The 19,401-nt window shown below is 40.6% G+C and overlaps 1 protein-coding gene across 7 annotated transcripts in view; it reads left to right on the top strand.

Moving 5' to 3' along the window:
* The window catches only part of MEIS1 (Meis homeobox 1), a 312,349-nt gene that overhangs the window by 69,410 nt on the left and 223,538 nt on the right, over nt 1-19,401 (top strand). The window lies entirely within an intron of this gene.

Here is a 19,401-nt window from a genome sequence, read left to right as displayed (position 1 = left end):
AAAAAAAAGGCTTAAAGCTTTTGCATAATGCAAAAAAATTCTGTCATGAGTTTGAATTTCTGCATGTCCAACTATTTTGAATGAGATATATTTATTCACATTCTGCTTTTTTCTGAAGAGGCTTCTTGGTAGTATGAAATCCTCAAATTTCTTTGAGCAATGGGAAGAAGAAAAAATTAATAGTTATCATGTAGATTGGTGTTTTGCTACTACCCTATCTAATGTGGGGCTTCATATTAAACGTAAGTTTGTTTTTTTAACCCATGCTAGTAGTTCATTCTTAAAAATGATATCCTAATGCTAATAGTATAAGGAAGGAAAGTAAGAAAATGAGTATTATTGGTCAGAGAAATCCATATTGTAAAATTCAAGAGTAAATGTTTGTGCTGGCTCCATTCACGTTATCTAAGGTAAACCAGATTGGTTTTTTTGAAAAGAGGCTATAAGCAATATAATTTCCAACAACTTAATTTTAATCATGTCTGTTCCTGAGAAAATTCATGGAAGGCCATATTTAGAAATACAGCCAGAGTACAAACTAGGTCAAGACATCCGTGCATTTCATGAAATATAATGGTGGGTAATAAGTTTTCTTAAAAGAATTCATATTATTGGCATTATACAATATCAGATAATCATGGTTTGTATTAATATATAAACAGACAGAATACAGCTGTTTACATTCAAACAGAAGTCACTGAAACACAAGAGATATTTGTCTAAAAATGTCTGAAGTGTTGCCTAATTTATTATTTAGCCTTCTGGCTTAGTGATGGCATGCATATTTCTACTATAATATGGTAATAAAAGAATACATAGAAGGCAGACAAAGGTTCAGTCTTTTCGGTAAGGTGACCCCTGTTACTAAGGAACTGCTTTACTTATGAGCTTATTAAAAAGTAAAAAAAAAAATGAGCTTTTCATACTGCACAGGCATTGATGTGAAAATGAGCTGCCTTGTGTCTAGTTTTCTTGATCATTTTTAGAACAATTGATTAACCAAAGTGCTGCTGTCATTAGCTGACATTGACTGATAGCAATTTGTCACAAGCTCCGAAGGTCAGTCAGGCAGTGGAAGCTCCAGCTTGTCTTTGATTGACCTTTACTAATGCCATTATCATGTGATTGGTTTTGACTAACTATGACCCTCAACTGGAAAAGACACCACATTACTCAACATGGCTGCCCCCAGTGTATCTTTGCAAAATATCTTTTTTTTATGTAGGCGGTGTAATATGCTTTAGGATATGCAGGCCAAAGATATTCATTTGGTTTCCTTTGGTTCATTTCAGTGGGGATTTTTGTTTGCTTTTGCTTAATTTTCTTTTTTTGTTCCATATTTTTTCATGTTTGGAGGTTCATGTGCATAGTTCCATAGTTGTGTACACAAAAAAAAACACTTTCTGCACGCGCACTGGACGCTGTATGTGCAGAAGATGCTTTTTCTACATGCAGCTATGGAACTGCCTGTGTAAACTTCCAAAAACAAATGCAAAAGAAATTTTAATTTGTTGAAACCAGGAAGATGAGAAATAGAGAACCTTAATGTTCATAGCATTCCATTTTTCAGGTCCTACTCTCGCTGAATTAGTACTGAACCTGTGCACTTCTGCTTTTGGCTGCAGCAGATTTAATAGATTTTAGCTCAAGTACCATGTTGCATTTTCACTGGGGACTGGACAACTAGGAATTATCCAGCAGCAGCACGCTGGCAATTTATGATTACATTTTGGGGACAAAGGATCTGACACCTTTTGATTTTTAGCCAATTTTGTTTATAAGCGAAGACATTTAGCATGACACATAAGAAGTTACAGACACAAACATCATATATTAAAAAAACAAAATCATTCTAGCTGGCTGTCCACTTTTTTTGAATGGTAGTGAATATTTTCTTTCAATCTTCTTAAATCACTTATGCATTCGAGCTATTGTGTGAGAATACAAGTCTTATTAATGGAAGTGCTCAGAGAAATTATTATATATTATAAGCACTTACATTCTCAAGTCATGATTACGAGTTTGAAATCATGCAACAAATTGTCTAGCTATTGTAATCTCATGATGTCTAGCAATAGCTTAGAATCATCAGTGTCAATGACAGTTGGGCCTACTGAGAATACCACTACTATTACTTTCATAAGCACATTTTACCTTAATTTTCAATTAATAGAAATGTGCCATGAATAGGCTACAGAATGGGGTGTTAGCAGAACGGAGTTTGCATTTCATTTGTTAGGAATCACCCTGCATAATTCACTTATTAGTTTGCAGCTCCTAAGTAATTTACTTAGTTTTAATTAATGAAAATAAAAATTTCTTTCTACCCACTCCCTTCATTAGCTCTCCTTTTTAAAAAGCAACATAAAAAGAGGGGAGATAGCGAGAGATTTTATTGCAGAGCCACAAATGAGTAGAGAAACCTGTAGATCAAAATTATTCTACAGTAGCTGATTCCAGTGTCATTTTATTCCACAGATTCTTTTCTCTCTTGTGAAATAACACTTTTTTTTTTTTCAATTTGTGTTATCATTATGCCTTTTATTACATATATTTTCAAAAATCAGTCAAACTAGTCTTGGAACAGACTCTGATTTTTATCTATACATGGAAAATTCTGGACAGTTTAGCCAACGTGTATGATTCTAGTACACTAATGCAAGCTGTCATGACCTTTATGAGCTAACCAGAAGTTATAAATATTAAAATGACCTTGTTCAGGTCCTTATAGACAATAAACTGTGCCAGACTGCATGGGGGCACTTTAAATGTCTAATATGAAAGTTAGCTCACTATAGGATTTTTCCAAAGAAGAAAGAACATGGAGAGTTAAGGCCCGATTTTAAAAGGGCTGTGCACGTAAAAAAACTGGGGTTTATGCACACGACCAGGCCTTTTGCGCACCGTGAACATTTTAGAATGAGCCCAGCCACGTGCGTAACGCCCGTTATACGTAGAAGTGCCAGGCCCTGCAAAAGGGGCAGACCGGAGGGTGTGGTCTGGGTGGGGAGGGGCGGGCCGGGACAGCCCCATTAGCTGCTGACCCGTGGAAGCTCACTGGCAGTCGGCTGGCGCATGGGGAGGTCACTTCTGCTCCGGAGGAGCAGTAAGTAACAAAACAAAAAAATTGCAAGTAGCTAGGAAGGGGTTAGGGGTTGGGAAAGGGTGGAAAGGTAAGGCAGGGGTAATAGGGAAGTTCCCTCGCAGTCTGCTCTTTAATTGGAATGGACTGGGAGGGAACTGGGGAAGCCCTACTCGCATCGCTGCACGTTGCCTTTTAAAATTCCCCCCCCCCCCCTCCGCGCATGGAGGAGGCCACCCACCTGTACATGCATGCGCAGACATTAAAATCCAGCACACATGTACATGCGAGAAACCTATTTTATAACGTGCGCGCCGACGCACACGTTATAAAATCAGGGCATCCATGTACTCGCGCCGGGAACCGTGCGCACAGCTTTGAAAATCCAGCCTTTAATTACTACTTAGGTCTTGATTTACTAAGCTTTCTTCCCATAGAGACAGAACGGGAGAAAAGCTTTAGTAAATTAGGCCCTTAGGGGCCAATATACTAAAATGTGTTAATGCCGTGTTTAATGTATGCATTAATGGCTGATGATGATGAGATGAAAATGCAGGTGTTAATGCACACATTTTAAAGTATGCACATTACTGAATGCTAATACAAGCATTTAACTAACCTCTCCGTGCTGTAGTTAAGTTTTTTTGCATTGACAAGTGTGCGTTAAATTTTGCATGTTTTAATATGTGTTGCTTTTCTTTACACTAATAGTTAATGAGCTATTTAGCATAATTCATCTCGTTATTTTATTAGCATCAGTTTTATATTCATGTTAACTCAAGCTAGTGAACATGTTTTAACAGTACTGTTAAGGCATGTTAATGCTTCTGTCGCCTTTAGCACACTGTAGTATAATGGCCCCTTTAGTGTTGCATGGGGAAGTCTTTAGTTCAAAATTGTGCTCAATGGCAAGGCCACAGTGGCAAGAGAAAATGGTTCATATTGCTCCTTAGATATCACATGTTGTATGGAACTTTGAGATTTGAGCTTTATAGGTTTTTATTTTAGCAAAGATGAGAGCACCTTGTAAGTGACAACTGTTTTAAAAGTTATCCTAGTTTAAAATGACTTGACTATTCCACAATGCATAGTCAGGGTATATCCTTATTAAATTGTTTTGGGCAGTTGAATAAACTGCATAGATCTAGGTTGGACTGGAAGTTTTTGACATGTTTAGGATCTCTGAAAAGAATGACAAATTATCCAAGTAATGTGTTAGCACTGTATTTGGATAATAACTCTTGACTAGATAATAATCAAGCAGTTGGTAAGTATTTAATGATGAGTTTAGCACCTCGGACTAGTCCTTGCTCTCTCTCTCATGAGTATTCTGGAAGTTGGCTGTGGGTTTAAAAATTTGCAATATTAATAACTACTAAAACTGAAGACTGGATGTAAACTTAGCTATGAGACAAATACTGGTGGTTTTTTTTTTTCATTTTTAGCAGCTGAGAAACATATCAACTACATAGAACAGTATAAATGTAAATAGTAACTTTTAGAGAGATTCTCTTGGTCTAGAAGTTATTTCCTTGGTAGAACAGTCATTTTTACAGTGATATTCAACAATGTTGTACACAATCTTTCCCTCTTTTTTTTTTTTTTAACAATTAATTTTGGCATGCATTTCTATGTGAAGCAGTCATCTCGCTTTCTCTCAGTCGCATGGGCCTGATGGTGGGAATGGTTTAACAATATTCATTCTACATTGACAGGTAATTGCTTCCATAAATAAATACAATCAAATCATAACTTTTTTGAACAGGATTGAGCCGCTTTCTCTGTGGTAGCTTTCTGCCTACCTGTTAGGAGAAGTAGAGATAGCTCTCCTGTTTATTACCCAATTGAATGTCAGTAGCAATTGCTGCTAAAGATAATCTAAAATGGAAGTACTTGTTGACCTTGACTTTTTTTTTTTCTCTACTAGATATTGTGCTTGATGACTCACTGATAAGGTTTATATACAGTAGTTGCAGGAAAATGTTTTATTCCCAGAGGAAAATAGCATAGTGCTGTGGGAAATGGGAACTAACTAATGCCCTTTGCTAAATTTATTTGGTTCACCTTCATTTAAAGTGTGGGAAAATGGAAAAAAAAATTACTTTTTATGACTTTAAAATCATGCACACTGTAGATCCACATAAATTCCTGTAATCTTTGATTTGTTTAGCTAATGGATTGTGTGCTTGATAAGAGAAAGCATGTGACCTCTGTGTTGTAGGTTGGCTATTATAAGATTTCTCTTGGTTATGCTTTTTTAGAGTAGAACAAAATAGATGTGTTCCAAATTCACTTAAGAATTTAATAAACTCATATTACCAGTCAGCTCTGTGCTCTCAATAAATCTGAGTGATGGGGGGTAAAAGGAACCAAAGTCTTTGGAGTGCCAAGGTGCTGTAAATGCTTCTGCATATAAACCATTTATGCTGAGAAGTTCTCAGATCAGTAAATATTTTAGTTTCTTGTTTTACTGGTAGGGAGCATTGTATGAGAGCCATGCTGTAAAACAGATCATAGAACTGTGGGAATTGTTTTGATCATATTTTCTGAGAAATAATTGGCTTTTTTTTTTCTGATTAGAAAGCTGCAACCACTCCTTCTGAATCATCATTGAAACATGGTTTTATCGGCAGGCTTTGTTTTTCTGCTTTTAAAAGCACTGTAAATCACGATAGCATGTGAATAGCCAAAGCAATATTTTCATTTATTAGAATAATGCATCTAAAATTGTTACCGAATATCTAGCATTTGAAGAGTTGAGTCGTCATTAAAATGATCTGTGAAATAACTTCTCTTCCCTGACACTTGAAAGTTTGCTTTCATCTGAAAGGTAGAGGAATCTATCTTTGAAAATAAACTAATTTTGTACCAATGAAGATGGTGGGTTTGTTTGTATGTATACCTGGATCATTTGATTATATTCATTCACACACACACACACACGCACACACCTGTGTGCGTGTGTGTGTGTGTATGTATATATATATATATATATATATTTAATTTATATATAAAATCATGTATGCATGTGTGCGCTTACATATATGTATCTGTGTGCACACATACACACACTCACACATTGTCTTAAGCAGAAAATTGCAGCTTCTTACATTTTGTTTCACACAATTTATTTTTGTTTTATTTGGGGGTTTTTTTTCATTATTTTGTTTGTGGTTTATGTTTCATTTTATTTATTGGAAACAAAATTTTCAAGTACATTTTCAAAGGAGTTACGTGCGTAAATGTAACATACTATCATAGCAATTTTCAAAAGTCATTTACTCGGATAAAGTGCACTTAAGTGAGTGAATCCTATGGACAATTCAATAGCATATATTGTAGCAATTTTCAAAAGCCCTCTTATATGAGTAATATGTGAAACCCAGTTTTATGGGCGTAATCAGATCCAATATGAATAAAAAAACAAAATGATTCAGGATCCCTTTCTGCCGAAAATGCACAAGAACTGCAAAAAATTAAAACGTTCAAAGCCTCCAGGATACTTCTTACCCCATCAGTAGTCTTTAAAGGCCAAATGGGACAGTAGTGATTTCTGGTCACTATTGCCCTGCCAGGCTGGTATTTCAAAATGGCAGAGGCCAGTTTTATACATCCAGCTATGTGCATACTTTGCAAACTGAGCAGTTGGGACAGAGTCAGCACTTATGCATATACATTTTGACAGTAACTTTGAAACTGCTGTGCGGGCGCGCATGTACGTGTGTTTGCCGGTTCATGTCCAGAGATGCAGCCATTTTATAATATACACATCTATATGCATGCGTGTTATAAAATCGGCTGAATGCACGTACATATGCGCAGAATTTTAAATGGACGTGCGCATGTGTGCACAAATGCTGCATCTACCATATAAGTGGGGGAATTTTATAAGGACGCACGTCGTCGTACCCTGTTTTCCCAGTTCACCCATTTTAGGAATAGCACTTCCAAACCCCCCCCCCCCCCCAGTTTAATAGCCTCCCTTTCTCTCTTTCTCCCTGTTAGCCCCAACCCTTAAAACCCTGCTGACTGGCCTAGTTTTTTTTTTTTTTTTTGTACTTACACGCCATCCATAGCAGTAGTAAAGTTACACGGCAGGGGACCCTGGTGAGCGCCTGTGCATGTAAGTATTTACACGCACATCTCTTGGCCTTCCCTTGACACATGCCTTCCTCTTTTCTGCACTTATGACTTCTGCGTGTAGCAGGAGATCTGCCCAAACATGGGTGCCTTTTAAAATCCGGGCGATGCTTGCCGGCCCCACTTGTGCACGTATCTCTCAGCTTTGGCGCACATAGGGCTTTTAAATATCACCTACTTGATTTTAAAACATTTGCAGTAAATTTTCAAATGAGCTACTCATGTAAAAATCAGCATATATGCATGTAAGTAGCTTGTACTTGTGTGCGTGAGTTTTCATGTGCACATAGATCGCAAAAAAAAGGGGTGGTCTAGGGGCATTCCCGGATGGGGCCATGCAAGTTGCTGTTTTATAAGAGATTTACACAAATACATTGGGCAACATTTATGCAATTTTCCATCTGCTAATTATCTAGCACAATTGGTATCAGACCCATCTGTTGTCTGCTATTGGTTGGGTGGGAGGTCTGGGTGAACTGGGGGGAGTTCAGGATGAAAACCTAAGAGGGTCTTGATGACATAGAGAAGGACTGGGTGAACTGATGGAAGTATTGCCAAACTGGTGATTTCTTTAATGTGTGCATGTTTTAAAATATACCAACTTCTGCATATAAATCAAGGTTTTACATGAGCAAGTTATATATTTTTTTTGTGCATAAAATATATGGGCTAGATTTTAAAAGCCCTCTGCGCCGGCGCGCCTATTTTGCATAGGCCGCCAGCGTGCGCAAAGCCCCGGGTCGCGCATAAGTCCCGGGGCTTCTTAAAAGGGGCAGGAGGGGGCATGTCCGGGGAGGGGGTCCGGGAGTGTGGCAACGGTTCGGGGGCGGGCTGGGAGGGTGGTTCCGAGTCCCCCGGCACTGTGGCCTGTGCCGGGGGATGCGAGGCGGCGCGCGCAAGTTACGCCTGCTTCAAGCAGGTGTAACTTGCCCAACAAAGGTAGGGAGGGGGATTTAGGTAGGGCCGGGGGGTGGGAAGGGAGGGGAAGGTGGGGGGGGGGGGAAGGGGGAAGGTGGGGGGATGCGGAAGGAAAGTTCCCTCCGAGGCCGCTCCGATTTCAGAGCGGCCTCGGAGGGAACGGAGGCAGGCTGCGCGGCTCGGTGTGCGCAGGCTGCCGATTTTGCGCAGCCTTGCGTGCGCCGACCTCGGATTTTATAAGATACGCGTGGCTTCGCACGTATCTTATAAAATCCGGCGTACTTTTTAAAGATCTATCTCAGCGCGCGTATGTTTAGAAAATAGGTAGGAAAGATCTATGCTTTCAATGCATTGCACGTATTTGTGCGTAACCAGACGTATGCATATTTTATAATCTGCCTGTGCCTGATACAAGCAGGTTATAAAATACTGTGGTAGATCTCCACGCATATATGGTGCTGCGCAGAGTTTTTGAAATTTATCCGCTATGAGGATAACTTGCAAACAAATGCCCATGGCAGCATATATGTGTGCATATGGCAACAAACACATCTATACAAGTATTTTTTAACCTGTGCATATGAGATGTTGCAGTCTGTGAAGCTGCAGACCAGGTGTGAACCCTTGGGCCGAACTACCCCAAGATAGGGCAGGTCGGGAGGCGGAGCCACAGGCAGAGATCTTCACCCGGGAACCAGGAACCCCACAGGAGGAGCCCGTAGGGTCCTAGAACCTTGGGACTTAGGAGCACAGTGTAAGTCTCTATAGTAGAAGAAGGCCTGGGCAGAGAGAAGGGTAAGGAAGTCCGGTAGACTGTGGCCTAGTTGGGTCCAGCGGTGCTGGAGCAGATGGTGAGCAGATACAGAGTCTCTAGCGTGCCGAGCACTGAAGCACGCTGAAGCAATCCGTGAGCAGGAACGGAGTCTGTAGCGTGCTGAGAACTGAAGCAAGCTGTGAGCAGGAACAGAGTCTGTAGCGTGCTGAGAACTGGAATAGACTGTGAGCAGGAACGGAGTCTGTAGCGTGCTGAGAACTGAAGCAAACTGTGAGCAGGAACGGAGTCTGTAGCGTGCTGTGGACTGGAACAGACTGTGAGCAGGAACGGAGTCTGTAGCGTGCCGTGGACTGGAACAGACTGTGAGCAGGAATGGAGTCTGTAGCGTGCTGAGAACTGAAGCAAGCTGTGAGCAGGAACAGAGTCTGTAGCGTGCTGAGAACTGAAGCAAGCTGTGAGCTGAAACGGAGTCGAACCCAAGTCAGACCGGCAGCCGGCTGGAGCGGAATCAGGCACGAGCAGGGTCGGTGGCCGGCGGCGAGCAGAAGCGGAGTCAGGAACAGGCTGAAGTCAATGGCAGGCGGCAAGCAGAAGCGGAGTCAGGAACAGGCTGAAGTCAATGGCAGGCGGCAAGCAGAAGTGGAGTCAGGAACAGGCTGAGGTCAATGGCAGGCGGCAAGCAGAAGCGGAGTCAGGAACAGGCTGAAGTCAAAACAGGAACGTGGAACAAGTGAAGCGCAACTTAGAACTACTATCCAGTAGCGACCCTCGTTGCAAAGCAATGAGATGGTAACCGAACGCGGTTAAATCGGGCTTGGGGCGTGGCGTCGTTAAGCCGGGCGTGGCCACTTCCGGCGGCTGTGCGTCCATAGTGCGCGTCCTCACGCGCGCGCGTGGCGGCAGGGAGGTGAGCCGGTAATGGCGGACGCCCTGAAGGGTCGGCAGAGCCGCGGGAGCGGCATTTCCAGCACCGTAGGTAAGCGCTGTGCAGAGCGGGTAGGGGGGAAGCGGTGGAGACCGCAACAGAGATACACGTGTTTTATAAATTACACATATCTCTAACCAGCAACCTATACGCGTATGTAGGATTGAGCGCGAATACATGCAGAGCATTAAAACCACATATATCAATGCATTGACCATGTTTACTTTTCCTGCCTATTTTAAAAATATATGCGCATATATTTTATGCGCAAAAATAAAGTAGGACGTGTTTGCAGAAGTTGACCAATTTTAAACATGTGCGCGTAAATTAAAATAACCAGTTTACCAATTAGTCTGTCAATTCACCCAGTCCTCCAGGTCATCAAGAATTTCCTGGTTCTTCAACCTGGACCCTTCCCCCTAGTTTACTCAGACTTCCCATCCAGTCAGTATTACATTGTAAACACATTTAATATCACGGCAGGTAATTATTAGGTATAAAAGTACGCGAGTAAGTTGGAAAATGTATGTTCCTGTTGGCCCTGCTCTGGAATGCCCCTCATCCACCCATTTTTCACACGTGTGTTTGTGCATGCAATAGTAAAAATACGTGCGTATGTCGACATTATAAAATACAGAATATTTATTTATTTAACATTTTTATATACCAACATTCGTATGGACATCACATATGCAAGTAGATGCTACTTGTGTGTGTGTATACGATCATTTTTATGCACGCAACATTTTGAAAATGCACCCTTATGCGCATAAGTTATGCCCTCCTAACTTTATGTGAGTGAATGTACGTGTGCACTCGGCCAGTTATCCGAGTCTTTTCAGTGCAAACTTATGCGCGCAAGTATGCTTTGAAAATACTCAGTAAGAACTGCAAAGCCGCTGTGGGCTGTTTGAAAATTATCCTTTTAGGTCCAACGATGGGGTAAGAGGCCTCTTAGGAGGCAAGGACAAGTCCAGAGGGCTTTGAATTTCTGAGTTTTGAGGCAGGGCAGAAGCGGTGTGGGGCCCAGGACAGGGCTGGTGGCTGTTTACTGGGGAAAAAAAAAAAAATGAAACAACCAAAAACACAAGCGCAATGTTGTTAAAGTTTTATGTTTTGTTTCAAATGAAAGCACATCCCTATTTGACAGAAATCAACCAACAGCATCAGCATTCGTTTGTCACCATGGATTTAATCTCATGATAAAAAACTGAATGAACACAACTCAGCAGCCTCAAGAGAAGCATAGGGGCAACAAGAGATAGGATCTGATACTGCTAGGCTAAACTTTTCAGGAAAGCCCTGATACCATAGAAGGAGATATGCTATCATTAACTGAAGAAAGACATTACACAAAGAAAGGAAAGAACAGGGGGAAAGAGGATAGCCAGAAACAGCAGAGTTTTTCCAGCAAATAGTCACTTTACTGTATGCCTGTCTTTGGTATGTGTAGCATTAATGCCTCTTGCTTTATTTTGAAGAAGATTACATTGGCACATGTATACTGAAAGGTGTATATTAATTTAAACTCTATTGTCCTTTTTATCATTGTTTTCATTTAAGTGTTTAAAATCCTTTCAAAGTGTTGGTAGCTGCTTTCCTGTTTAAATAGTAACATGGGTCTTTTCTCTGATGTAGGCAAAAAGCCGTAGTGCCAACAAGAGTTTCAAATACTTCAACTGTCAACTGTGCAAATATAATCATTTTGATTTGCCTTTCTTGTTGTTTCTTTCTTCACTCCTAAGGGGGAGTACTAGCCTCCAATTTTCATAAACTTCTAGTCCAGTGCAAAATTGACTCCAGCTTTCTCCCAGCATTTCTCCCATTGAAAATCCTGGGTTGTTGTCAGTGCTTGTGGAACAGTTTCTGCACTGGATCATTCGTTTGATAAATCTGTCCAGATGTATTACATTTTCTGAAAACTCCATTTACTTAGCTAGGCCTATGAAAGTGAGGGTGTTTTTCTTTTCTTTTTTATTTTTTTTTAGCAAGCAGTGTGATCCTTCTGCTTTGGCAATCGTTACAATATTGGTTTGCGCAGCTGGGTTGGGTAGCAGGGTGTTAGTCCAATAATATAAACTACAGGTTCTCAGTCTTTATCAGAAGTCCAAGAAGGGTCTGTCTTCGGCTCATAGCTCATGGATCTTAGCCAAAATGAGCCCCAGACATGACAGACAGAAAGTAAGCATTGGAATTCAGCTGGGCTGACCTTTTATTAGAACCCCATGATGCACGTAAAGGAAGGACTATAGAATGAAGAAGCTGTGAACTCGGGATAAGACATTTTTAAGCCCAGGTAGAGGGTTGATGATAAAGATGCATAATTTATACCCTGTAGTGCCCCATCCTATCCCCCAGCCCCTAAAATTAAAGAATCTAATAAAATGTACTAGCTCAAAAAACAAAGTAGACTTGGGAACAAAACCAAGAAGCAAGCATATTAATATTTTAAGGAGTCTAGATAATACTTATTCTTTCATACTCAGTGTATTGTCAAAAGACACTGCAAAGTGCATGTGTCTGAAAAAATTATTGCACAGTAAATAAGTCAAATATTATTTAAGATATGGTACTGTAATTACTGCATGCCTTGTCTTTTAAGATCTAGCCACACTGTGTGATTACAGCATCAGTTTTAGTGTTAATAATTACTACTTTAATTTTATATAGTGCATACATTTTTCTATGTGAAATAGTTATGTCTGCTTAAAAATTTATTGGAAGCTAGCAGAAGTTGGAATCTGAATTTCATTATTAGGAGTATCATTTAGGTCCGAGTCATGTGTAGAGCTGCAAAAGCATTGAGCTAATTTTAGCTTACAAAGAGGATGAAGATAAACTGCCTACTGCTAGTTTGCCATATGCTATCCCCGTGATAATATTCAAGTGCAAAATTTTCCAGAGAGAGACAAACTTAAATGTTTCAGTGGTTAAAAAAAAAATAAATAAAAAAAATAGGAAGGTGTTAAGCTCATTTCTGCATAGTAAATTTATGCGTTATAACAGTACTGTTAGTAGATGAAACTGATTAGATTTATTTAAATTTTTTGTCTGTCATAGAAGCCAACAAAATTTGTTTTGCTGTATTTTTAGTCCATTTATATATATATATTTCTCACATAAAGTCAGGGTGAGGACTGACTTCTGGCACAGACATAAAATACTTTGCAATATTCGCATGCTTTAAAAAAAACAAAAAAAAACCCTATGTAATATTAACAGGAAAGAAGCATTTGCTGTGCTGATTTAAAAACAGCATTCCTGAAAGACTGTTTTTCTCAGATAAATTCCATTATGTTTCCATATTTGGGGAACTGAACTTCTACAGTTTCAGCTAAGAGTATTTGACCTATTTATTTGTCACTGAGACCACTTCACAGGGCGAGGCTTGTTAGTTCCTGCTGAACTGAGAAAAATCCAATGTGGATGGGCAGTGCATTTGCAGATAAAATTGGACTGTGCTTGCAGACTTTAGAGGGCCTTGGTGGAAGCTTTGGGTTAACAAGTGGTGAAAGGCTTGACCTTTGTGTGACCTAGGCCAAACAAACCCCCAGCTCAAGAGCTCTCTTTTGACATGAATACCTGTTGGGGGTTTAGCGAAAATAAAGATAAGGTAACCTCACTGACCCAGAAATCTAATAGTTAAAATAAGTACTACAATTTTAACAAACTGCAAGAATAATGTTGACAATATTTAGATAATGCTTCATATAAAATAATCTTTATAAAGTATGCCGTTGATGGCAGATATTTTTACAAGTACCATTGTTAGATGGCAATAGTGCAGGGTTTGGGGTTTTTTTTTTTTGTTTTTTTTAAATGATGGAAGGGATAGAGTACATGCTTTTAAAGTGTAACATGATCTTGGTGGCAACTCACCAAACAAAGAGTCTGAGTTCTCCTGATGAAAGCATTTGATAAACTGTAAAATAAAAGATCTGGCAACAGGAGATGGCAAGTCTTATGTCGTCTGTCCCCACTCTTTGTTTTTATAGTGTTTTTTTTTTGCAGGAACAAATACATTTGAGTAAATAAAAGCAAAATAGGCACTGCTGGGCCGTATCATAGTAGCACACATGCTCGCAAGTCAACCTTGGCAGGAAGTTAGTAAGGTCTGTTCCATACCATTTCCATTGCATCTTTATCTCTCCAGTTCATTGTTTGTCGCTGAGTGCTTAAAACCCTCAACTTCCCAACTAAAAGCTTCCTGTTGCTTGCTTTCAAATTTGGTTTCATGCAAAAACAAAACTTTCTTGGGGAAACTTCTGAAATGCAAAAGGAAAAGGGAATTAACGCATGGCTATTGGCTAACAAGATGCTTTCTGATCATTCAGTTGCACAAGATGGTTAAAGTTAAAAATAAAATGTTAGTTGTCATCTCATTTGAGTTGTGTGAGCTTCAGTCAATCAATTAATATAATTTCAGAGTTTTTATGATATAGTAGCCCATGTGCAGATTTGTATATGTTGTTTTTTATGTTTCAAGGCTAAAGGATGTCATTGTAGGAAAAGTCACAGAAAGGAATGTGTGCAGAACTATAATAGTACGGTCCAAATAACCCACAAAATGATAATTCCAAACTTCAAGCTTCTTTATTCGAGACTTCAGACGACAATATTATAGTTCTGCACACATTCCTTTTTGTGACTTTATATTCACTCTGGCTTTAGAGTAGGAAAAGTGCCCTTCTCCCTACAGTTACTGAATGTATAGTGATGATAGCATTAAAAGGGGAATAAACCATCTATTCCCTCAGTTCTCATCAGTCTTATGGCTCACTTGGACTGCTTGTGTGCCATTCATCTCATTTTGATTAGTTCTGCTTCACAGTATAAGCCAGCTCCCATCCCAAGAGTTGAGATGAATAAGCAAATACTTCCCATGCTGTTTCTACAACAAAGGGGCACATTTCCAAAGGGTCTAGAGCTGGCTAAGTTGGGCAGTTAGCTGGCTAAAGCCGAAGAAAGGATAAATATAGCCACCTATGTTCACTAGCAGCTCAAAAAGTGAGTGCTCGCAGAGACATACTTGGGGCTTTAGCTGGCTAGCATGAATTTTCTCTGTTAGCTAGCTCAGGGGCTGATGCAATAAAACCCATGACAAAAGCTGTGCAAAATGTAATACCGATTTTTAATAGTGCATGCCTTACAACATGCTGCCCCATGGAATGCTATAAACTAATGGTATTCAAATCAAACTGGCGCTGAAATCCATAGTAATCCCAAAAAGTGCGCCAAAACCAGCATTAAAACAGACATGCAGAAAACTGTGCTAAAAACGATAGAAAAACTGGTGCTAGTTTGAAAAATGCTGCAGTGTTCCTTATTGGTTGATAAAAGTGACTGTGGTGTGATTGGTTCACAGATGTCCATCTGTTTTCTTGGAACCTCTTCCTTGCATGGAAGGAAAAGGCAGCTTGTCCCAGGGCCATTTGTCAGTGTTGGGTGGTGTTAGGCGAGCTCTGCATTAGACATTGGAGATTTTCCTGGTGTAGGAGTGATGGTTGTTCTTGATTGGTACTTTTTGATTGCTGTCTTTTGTGCTGCTTGTTTTTTTCCTTTCTGTTTCCCCATCCTTTTGTCTATGCGTTCTTGAGTAAATCTTTATAATGCATCTGATTGTTGGTCTGAGATTGTCTTTTTGTTCACTGGTGTTTAAGTTTCTTAAAGAGCAGAGTGCATGTCTGTGAAGAGAATGAAGGGAGGAGGAGGTGAAGAAGCCTGATACTTCACTTTCAATGATATCCAGCATAGCTCTCTGCTTCAACGGCAGGGGGAATGATGCAAAGATCTCTGCTTCAATGGCAGGGGGAATGATGAAAAGATGATTTATATTCGGACAACAACCAACAAGGATTGAGTTGCACAGGCTGGATAAACATGCGTGGGAGTAGCTTGCCATGATGGCGGTTACTACCTCTAAACAATTAGCTAGATACTTCACTTAGATGCAGCTCCAACACTGCTAACTACATCAATGGCGGGGGTGGAAGGGAAATAGATCGATGGCAGGGGTGGAAGGGAAATAGATTGATGATGGGGGTGGAAGGGAAATAGATTGATGATGGGGATGGAAGGGAAATAGATCGATGGTGGGGGTAGAAGGGAAATAGATCAATGGCGGGGCTGGAAGGAAAATAGAACAAAAAGTCACTTACAAGGGATAAGAGTAACAGATAAGTATGGGGGAAAAAAATAGTGGAAGCTTGCTGGGCAGCTGGACCGTTTGGTCTTCTGCCGTCATTTCTATGTTTCTATGAGTGTTACAGGCAGGCAACTAGTGACAGAGAGGATAGGAGAAGTGTGGTGCATGCTTTGGTGGAGTATAGTCAGAGAGGGAAGATGGAGCAGAAGGAGAATGGCATGTGTGAGCTAGATGGGGCAGCTAGAGGGGAGAAGAAAAAAAAACAGGGTGGAAAGGTCAAAGTAGGGGGAGGGGAGCAGGTAGTAGGAGTAGTGCTCAGGGAGATAAGGACCCACCCCAGTCATCTGGAGTGACAAGCAGATGAAAACCAGCAGCCAGCAGCTGGAGGAGAAGCAGTGTCAATATGATGTGCACTTCTTGAAGGAAGAGAAGGATTTTTAGGTGGCGGGTCTGCGAGAAGTACAGTGACAAACTCAAAGAACAAAAGGAAAATCTGTGAGAGCATCGCCAAGGATATCAGCAGCCTGTCAGTGATGACTAGGACAGTGGATCAGCTGAGTCATTGATGGCGGGACACCAGGACAGCTGTCGAGGCCAAGCTGATACTTACCGAGAAGTCCAAATGGAAGGAGGTCCACCATGAGAAGTGCAGCTGACGCCAGTGGAGAAACTGATGCAGGGGAGTCTTCAACAGAATTTCTTTGCTGGGCCCGTCAAGAGGGTGGCCTGGGCCCTGCATCCTTGATCCAGAGATTTCTAAAACTGGACTTGCAAATCTCTGGCCCAAGGATCATAGAGATGTGATAAAATGGAGTCACGCCAAAGAAGAACTAGACCTGTCTGTCAATAAAAATGTCACTTTATTAAAATCGTATTCAAAATCAGAACATATTGAAAACATTTTAAAAAACAGATACATGGCCACAATGTATATTAATATCACTTATAAAATTCAAACATATTAATTTAAAAAACAGATAGATGGCCAGTGTGTATTTCTTCTGGCATTCATCTTCTTGGGGTTTGTGCCAATCTGAGAAGAGACAAATGTTGGACTTAGAATCTCTTCCACACAGCATTCCCCGACCCTGTCAACTCACCCGACCACCACCCTCCACAACTTTTAAAAATGCACCTCCGAAATAGTCTGCTATGACCCTGCAGTGGAATTCATTCCTCCTTGCCATGCTATCTCTGTGACAGGTGTGAAGATATTCGGATCTGGCCCCAGATCTGGATCCATGTCCAGATGAATGCCAAGCCAGAGGGCGATGTTATGGAGCACACAGCACACTTCAACGATATCCCCCACTTTCTCCAGGGAATACTGCAGTGCTCCTCCAGAGCGGTCAAGGCAGCGGAATTGGCTTTTCAAAAGACCAAATGTTCTTTCTATGACTGCCCTGATTCTCTTGTATACCTTGTTATAGTGGATTTTTGCTGCCATACATGGTGAACACAAGGGTGTGAGAAGTCATGCCTTACAGCCATAGCTAACATCTCCTAAAAAAAAAATAGAACAGAAAAATCCATTAACTTGCTGCATGCAGGGCACCAAAATAAAATGTTTTTGATCTGTTGATACCACCCCCATGGTTTAACCAACACTTTGGGTACCCACTCCAGACAGCTTACCTATCCCCACAGCTAAAATTTAATTGTACAGTGAAATAATATGTGCTTTTGGCACCATTCACCATTCCTGTTGGCTTTATTGCACTTTCATCACCCACCTCAGAGAGTTTACATTTTGACATTTTAGCTTACTCTTTGGTTTGAATTCTGTTTCTCACTTACTGAACAACCAGCCTTTGCGCAAGGATGAAGGAGTCCTGGCTGCTTCCAGAATGCTTGGAGACAACCATGAGGATCTTCATGTGCACAGTGCACACTGCATACAACCTGAACAGGGGATGGAAATGCATCCTGTTACGGTATGACATTTCTCTCCCACGTCTGTGTGGGCGTGGAGGAGGGGAGGATGACAGCGACTTGATTGCGCCCATTACATTCAGCAGGCCATCTCTCTCAAAGCGTGCTTCATCTCCTGCCACTCTATAAGCTGCTCTGGGTACTTGATGTAGTGCCTGACCCACTTCATCATGGTCCTTCTAACTTGGCTGAAGTGCCTTGAAAACATTGACTGGTCCATACTGGCCACTATAGCCGCTGTTTTCTGGAAAGAGTCAAAAAATGCAAGGAGCGAGAGACACGTCCATGCTCAGAGGATCAATATCTTCTTAGAGTGAAAAAAATTGCCCTGGAGCTTAGTCTATAAGTCCACATTTATTTATTTATTTAGGTTCTTTTAATATACCGATGCTCAAGACAGGTCTTATCGTACCGGTTTACAAATAACAAGGGGAAACCAATAAAAACCACATCACATTTGTCTCTGGTAACCCCAGCAGTGTCGCCCTCAGGCGAAATATCTGCTGCTTGCATGCCCTTCTGCGAACAGCTTGAACTAGGACAGCCTGCTCCTCTTGGACCCTCTTTTCTTATTCGGCAATAAAGCCTCTTCTTTCTCCCTCTTCCCTCTCTCTGCTTGAAAGCTTCTGCTGCTCTAATTCTTGGCTCATCCACAAAATGTACAGAAGCATCGTAAAAAAAAAAAAGTATGTAATCCTTGCCACAGAAAAGCTCAGAGAAGCACCTACACTTGGCAACACAGTGGACTAAAATGGCCACCAGAAACATGACTTAACATTTGCTCCTGACCTGTCCTAGGTGTTATATTTCCTGCATTAAAAAACAAGCGCTAAAATGTGATTTATTATTTATTTATTTCAAACATTTATAGGCTGCTAATGCAGCTTTCTACATTGCCCTGTGATAGCTAATACCCTCCTTTACATGTGATTTGCATGCACCCACACTAAGCAGACCGCAGGTTTCTTAGCATGGGTTTTTGTTGGCGCTGAAATCCAAATTACATGCCTGAGTAAGGTTAGCGCCAAAAAACCCGTGCTTAAACAGGAGTAAAAACCCATGGTAGGTTCAAGCATGGCTTATTATATCAGCCTTTAATCCAGGGAGTAGGGGATGAGAAGGGACTTGTACTTAATGTGCATGATAAGATATGGTGATTGGTTAATTGTAGGGGGGGAGGGAGTTAGGGAAGGAAATATTGAAGGATATTGGGAGATAGAGATTGATTATTGTATGGGGTGTTCTGGAATAGTTGTAGTATGAGGGGGGAGACTGATATATGATGATGATAAATCTAGTTTGTGCTAACGAGGAGGGTGGTTGTGACGAGCAGGGAGGGTAAGGGTATTAGTTTTCCCTTCAAATGGATATTTGTGTAAATCGCCTTGAATAATAATAATTATTATTATTAAGACAAGGTGATTAATAAGTGTCAGTATATAAATAGTTTTGAATTTTTCCGAATTATGCATTTTTCCCCTGAA

This window comes from Rhinatrema bivittatum, chromosome 3 (genome assembly GCF_901001135.1).
Source record: "Rhinatrema bivittatum chromosome 3, aRhiBiv1.1, whole genome shotgun sequence".
Lineage (NCBI taxonomy): Eukaryota > Metazoa > Chordata > Amphibia > Gymnophiona > Rhinatrematidae > Rhinatrema > Rhinatrema bivittatum.
This window is presented reverse-complemented; position numbering and strand designations above follow the sequence as displayed.